The sequence below is a fragment of the Colobus angolensis genome, unplaced genomic scaffold, assembly GCF_000951035.1.
Source record: "Colobus angolensis palliatus isolate OR3802 unplaced genomic scaffold, Cang.pa_1.0 Scaffold2, whole genome shotgun sequence".
NCBI classification, from domain to species: domain Eukaryota; kingdom Metazoa; phylum Chordata; class Mammalia; order Primates; family Cercopithecidae; genus Colobus; species Colobus angolensis.
Window position 1 is genome coordinate 21,963,784 of NW_012115154.1, and position 6,000 is coordinate 21,969,783.

The window sequence follows — 6,000 nt, forward strand, 5'->3', positions numbered from 1 at the left end:
TGATGATTTTACAAGGGGGAGTTTCCCTGCACAAGTTCTCTCTTCCCTGCCGCCATGGAAGATGTGCCTTTTGCCTTCTGCCATGATTGTGAGCCCTCCCCAGCCATGTGGAACTGTGAGTTCACAAAACCTCTGTTTCTTTATAATTACCCAGTCTTGAATATGTCTTTTTCAGCAGTGTGAAAACAGACTGATACATTTGGCTAAGTCAGATCCTAAGTCCAGGAATTCTCCAGTTGTCCATACCTTCCCTGGAGCTATATGTTTATAAAGAATTTTCTCTTCAGGAGGAGCCCTTTTAAGTTGCAGAATTGCTTTCTTCTGACCACAGCCCTGTTTTCGAGGGAACGGCTTTATTGAGTTATTGTTTGCATAGCACATTTCGAGTACAATTCAATGAGTTTTAGCATATTTACAGAGTTGTGCTACCATCACCACAATCTAATTTTATAACACTCACTGCATTTGGAAAGGAAACTTTGTCCCATTTCATGAGCTTATTTTGAATGTGGTTCTTCTTGGAAAAATAACTGATTCCTCTTCTTTACAGATAAAGACATCAACATTCACAGAGATTGAGACTGCCTTTGTTCTTTATTCCACAAGGCCCAGAGTGCATCACCCGAGAAAGCTCTCTGACCATGCATGGTCAAGTATAAAAGAGGGTACGAATGCTAAGCTAGTGTTAGATGATTTTTTGTATATATGGTGGGGCTCGCCTCCCCCATCTCTCCCAGCCTCATCCATAATTGGGTCTGAACTCTTGCTTTTATTTATTATTTAAAATTTCAAACTATTTTGATGTCGTCTAGCTAAAATTGCTAATGCTCTTTTTAAGCTTTACTTAAAGGGATTTAACTGTTCCGCAGTAGAATCTTTTCTGCTGTACATGTGATTTCCCTTGGAGGAAATGAATTCTTTCTTATAAGTGAGCGTCAAGGGGAAAGCACAGAACATCAGCCTTAAAGCTTGAGTCAGGGACGTATGATTTCAGATCCATAAGCAGAAATCCATCCCCCCCAACAAAGAACCTTCTAAGCATTCCATAAACTTGTCCTAAAGTGACTCTACTGTGTAGCAGATCAGAGAAACCAAGTTTCTGACCCATTTTCTGACATCCTAAAGGATATCTAAGAACCCAGTGATGACACCCCCAGCCCCCAGCTCCTACCCCCATGCGGAGCTGTCTCCCATTCATCTTCTCTGGATCATGGTGCAACTTGCCACTCCAGGAAGATCCACACGTGAGATAAACTCATGAAATGGAATGAGGTTTCCTAGGGCCATGTCCTACTCTCATTTGAACGACCATAGTTTTAGCAAGATCTTCTTTTTAAGAACAGTTTGCTTCTTTCTGACACCAAAGTGAAATTAGTAGAAACGGAGAGAATCAGGATCAGAATTAAGGAGACGAGATAGCTCTGGAGGCCTTTGAGGACGGTCAGTCCCAGGTGAAGTGAAAACAAAGCAAGGGTGGCAGTGGCCGCTACCTGGGGGCAGAGATGCTGGTTGCTAGAATGGCACTGGGGGTACAGAAGGTCATCTCCTGCCCCTGTGACTTGCTGATCCCATGCTGCATGGGTGTGAAAGGTTCTGATGCTACTCTTTGTATTTTTTGGTGGAGAGACAATGAATCAGCATTTCAAGCTACAGGTAAAATAAATAGTATGTTTAGACGTGTCTTTAAAGGATTAATACTTCAGAATTCGAGAAAGCAAAATTAGTAAACCCAACCTGGGCCAGTGGTGAACACACTAAGATAAATAGCTCCTCTGACTTTTAAATAACATGTTCTTGGAGAAAGTGGGGCCTGAAGAGTCAGCCACATTTTCTTCCCCTATCACTCCTCCCCTCCCATCCCCTCCCTTGTTTGAAATCTAGCTCTGTCACCCAGGCTGGAGTGCAGTGGCACAATCGCAGCTCACTGCAACCTCCACCTCCTGGGTTCAAGCAATTCTGCTGCCTCAGCCTCCCGATTAGCTGGGATTACAGGTTCCTGCTATCACGCCCAGCTAATTTTTGTATTTTTAGTAGAAATGGGGTTTCACTGTGTTGGCCAGGCTGGTATCGAACTCCTGACCTCATGATCCACCTGCCTCAGCCTCCCAAAGTGCTGGGATTGCAAGCGTGAGCCACCGCCCCTGGCCTTCTTTTTTATTTTTACATATCCTTAAGGCCTAGGAAACATTTAGGTCACACTGGCTGTTACATTCAAACCTATAAACAGGAATTAATGTATTTCTGTGCTGTTTATTTTATAAATTTTATTACTCTGTGTGTATGTGTTTTAAAGAAGAATTTCTGGTGAGTTTTCTATTTTTGTTTTGTTTTGTTTTGTTTTGTTTTGAGACCGAGTCTCACACTGTCGCCCAGGCTAGAGTACAGTGGTACAATCTCAGCTCACTGCGAGCTCTGCCTCCTGGGTTCACGTCATTCTCCTGCTTCAGTCTCCCTAGTAGCTGGGACTACATGCACCCGCCACCACACCTGGCTAATTTTTTTTTTTTTTTTTTTTTGTATTTTTAGTAGAGATGGGGTTTCACTGTGTTAACCAGGATGGTCTTGATCTCCTGACCTCATGATCTGCCCGCCCCAGCCTCCCAAAGTGCTGGGATTACAGGTGTGAACCACCGCACCCAGCTGAGTTTTCTATTCTTATTTGTAGCTATTGCTTACCTCAATAGCTTGTTCCAATATGATTGTTGTGTCTAAAAGTAATTTGAGAGTAGATCATCGCTGACTAGTGCTGTCACGATTGAGTGGGTGTGTCCCAGAGCTTTGCTTTTCACACGTGCTTGCACACATGGATCATCTGAAAATCTGAAAATCTTGTGAAAATGCAGATTCCATTCAGTGGGTCTGGGGTGGGGTCTGGGATGCTGCATTTCTCACAACTCCAGAGAGATGCGGATGCTGCATCTGTGAGCCATGCTTTAAGTAGCAAGTTCTTATAGGGTCTACAGGGTGATGAACCAGACAGGACCAAGCAATGCAGGTTTCCCCAAAGATGAGCACTTCCTGCCCCTCCGTCCATGGGGATTAGGAACATTGCCTATCGTCGTTGGCCTGCAGGAATATATTCTGGGAGCAAAGGCCTGCTTGGAGAAAAAAATGTCCTCTTTGCTACATTTTGCCAGCATTCAAATTGATCAAGCATGGGACTGTACAGATAGCAGGAAATGCATATGACTTTGGGCAGTGTTAAAACCTGGATATCTTCCATGAAGCAGATTGGGTCTGGCCCATGCTGGTGGCAGTTTACCTCCTCCCGCTGTTCCCTCCTCCCTCCCTGGCCACCGAGGGTTTATGAACTTGGGAAGGCGTGGAGGCTTTCAGGAAGTTGCTGTCACATTTCTCTCTCTTACAGACACTAAGATTCCCTTTCAGTAATCAAAAGTGGTCCGAAGGCTCTGGAAAGACAGAAATGAAGGACCTCCTTTAAAAACAAATGTTTACGGCACCTTCTCAAAGATTCAAATTTCCTGGATTATATGTGGTTATTCTACTGTGACATGCTAAGGGTGGATGGGTACCTGTTTTGAAAGGTATTTTTGTTTTGATATTTCCTATTTCCACTATTTCAAGTTGCATCAGACTGAAGTCCTAGCAAAAGTATACATTGCTTTTATCTTTCCACTGATGGGAAAATAAAAGAAAATGTTTCAGAGACTTTTCCAAAAAGATTTGATCTCCTCAGTGTTAATATCCTTAGCTACACAATTCAGAAAATTACAGATTTCCTTATAATCAGTTTACTTGGTTATTTAGGATGCTTTCTTCATCCTGGAGGATGGAGAATGTATGTCTGATACAGTGATTGTTTTAAACAAATAAGAACATGCTATCTGTGACACATGCAGACCTCATGAGCTGAACTGATACTTTTGCACATGGCACATTTATTCCCAAAGCTATTGGGTCAGCTACCATTTTCTGGAAATAACTGAGTCATAAATGATGGCGTCTTATTGGTCTCTACAACATGACCCTGGGAGACTTTGACTGCTGTGGAAACTGATACTTAAAATAGAGTGAAATATAATTTAAAATTGCACCTTGAAGATTTCTTCATCATTCCTTATTAGCTGTAGAAATCATGTGTTTATAGACCTTTTTCAGTTGGATATCTTTTGTTATTTTAAAATGATTGACTGTATTAGTCAGTTTGACTATTTCTGCCAAGGCAAAAGGAAGAGGTAATTAAAACACACACACACACACACACACACTTGTGATGTCATCTAATTAAAACACACACACACACACTCATGATGTCATCTCTGTGTAGCCAAGCAGACCACTACAGATCATTGCCTTTCCTTAGAAATTATAGCCAGCTCTGGTGGCTCACGCCTGTAACCCCAGCACTATAGGAGGCCAAGGCAGGTAGATCACTCGAGGCCAGAAGTTCAAGATCAACCTGGTCAACATGGTGAAACCCCGTCTCTACTAAAAATACAAAAATTAGCTGGGCATGGTGGTGCCTGCCTGTAATCCCAGCTACTTGGGAGGCTGAGGCAGGAGAATTGCTTGAACCTGGGAGGCAGAGGTTGCAGTGAGCTGAGATCATGCCAGTGCACTCCAGCATGGGTGACAGAGCAAGACTCTGTCTCAAAAAAAAAAAAAGGAAATTTTGAGTAATAAAATCAGAACTGTCCTGTGTGCCTCGGAACAGTGGGGTAAGAATGTCGGTTCCTCATGCTGTTCCCCATTTCAGAACAGCTGCCAGAATGCATGGGTTGAGAATGGGTTTTAAACCACAAATGGATTTCCTTGGCCTTGTTCTTGAACTGTTTGTAATTGGTGAGAAAGCGGTGAGCCCAGCAGATGGAGAATTTGCTACCTGAGGACACTCGGTGTCATCCCGGTGCTAAGTGATCTGACTCTATGTCATCCTTGCACCAGTGGAGGGCTGGGTTGTGCTTTCCCCTAGCAAACTCTCACGCAGCCTCTTGGGGCACCGAAGCATTCATCATCAGAATGCCTCGCTGGGGACGAGACCAGAGGGCCCGAAGGAGAGCTGGCTCCACGAGGAACCCGGGCTCATTCCTGGCCCCATGCATGTGTATCCTTAAACACCAGTTTGCACATATTCACTACTACACTAAACTCTACCTCTGCCCAAGTTGAATGGTTGTCTACTTTGATGGAAAAAAAAATATGTTTAATAGAGGACTTCCTCACGTAGCAAAGCAGAAATGCTAATTTGCAGAGGATAAGAAAAATACACACGTTAATCCCAAAAATACAAACTCAGGTGGATAAATTGTAGAGGCCATGAGTCGGGGGAAATAAGAATTACCTCAAGTTGATCTATTTTATAAGCACAGAGAACAACGTGCATGTAATATTGGGTCAAATACTTTTAAAAAATGAAAGCTTTGGCCTTTATTTCATGAATTTCTCAGTGAAATCATTCAGTCTGATTTATGAGCTGTTGTTTAATATGTTTTAGATCGGGGAAAGCAAATAAGAGTGGTATGGTTGTATTGTATTTATTACAAATGTGAGTTGCTTGTTCATTGAGATTACTATAAAGTTGGCCGCAGAATGGATTGACTTTTCAAGCCCTAGACATACCTGTCCAGGAAATAACGTCACTAATAGTAATAGTACCTGGAGGTAGTATGAGCTTATTGATTTATTTTTACTTCTGCCTGAGGCCAAAATGTCCTACAGCAGTAATGATTCAGATGTACCTCATGGAAATCAAGTGAGATAATGCAAAGAACATGAAGTCCACATACTGGCTGCTGTTGACAGAAAACTGTTCCATGCCAGGCAGGATCTAGTCAACAGACCATTCTAGATCACTGGTAATTAGCTTCCCTGAAAGTCAAGAGGGGGTGAGCACCTGTAGACATGCCACTGGGTTAATAGTTCCTGTTTTTGTTTTTATAACTTCCCTTGAAGCAAAGTTCTTTCCTGTGTCCGGGTCTTCCCAGAATTGGCTGAGAGAGCCGGCAAGCAACTGGCTTGCTATCCGGAGTGCTAAAGGAT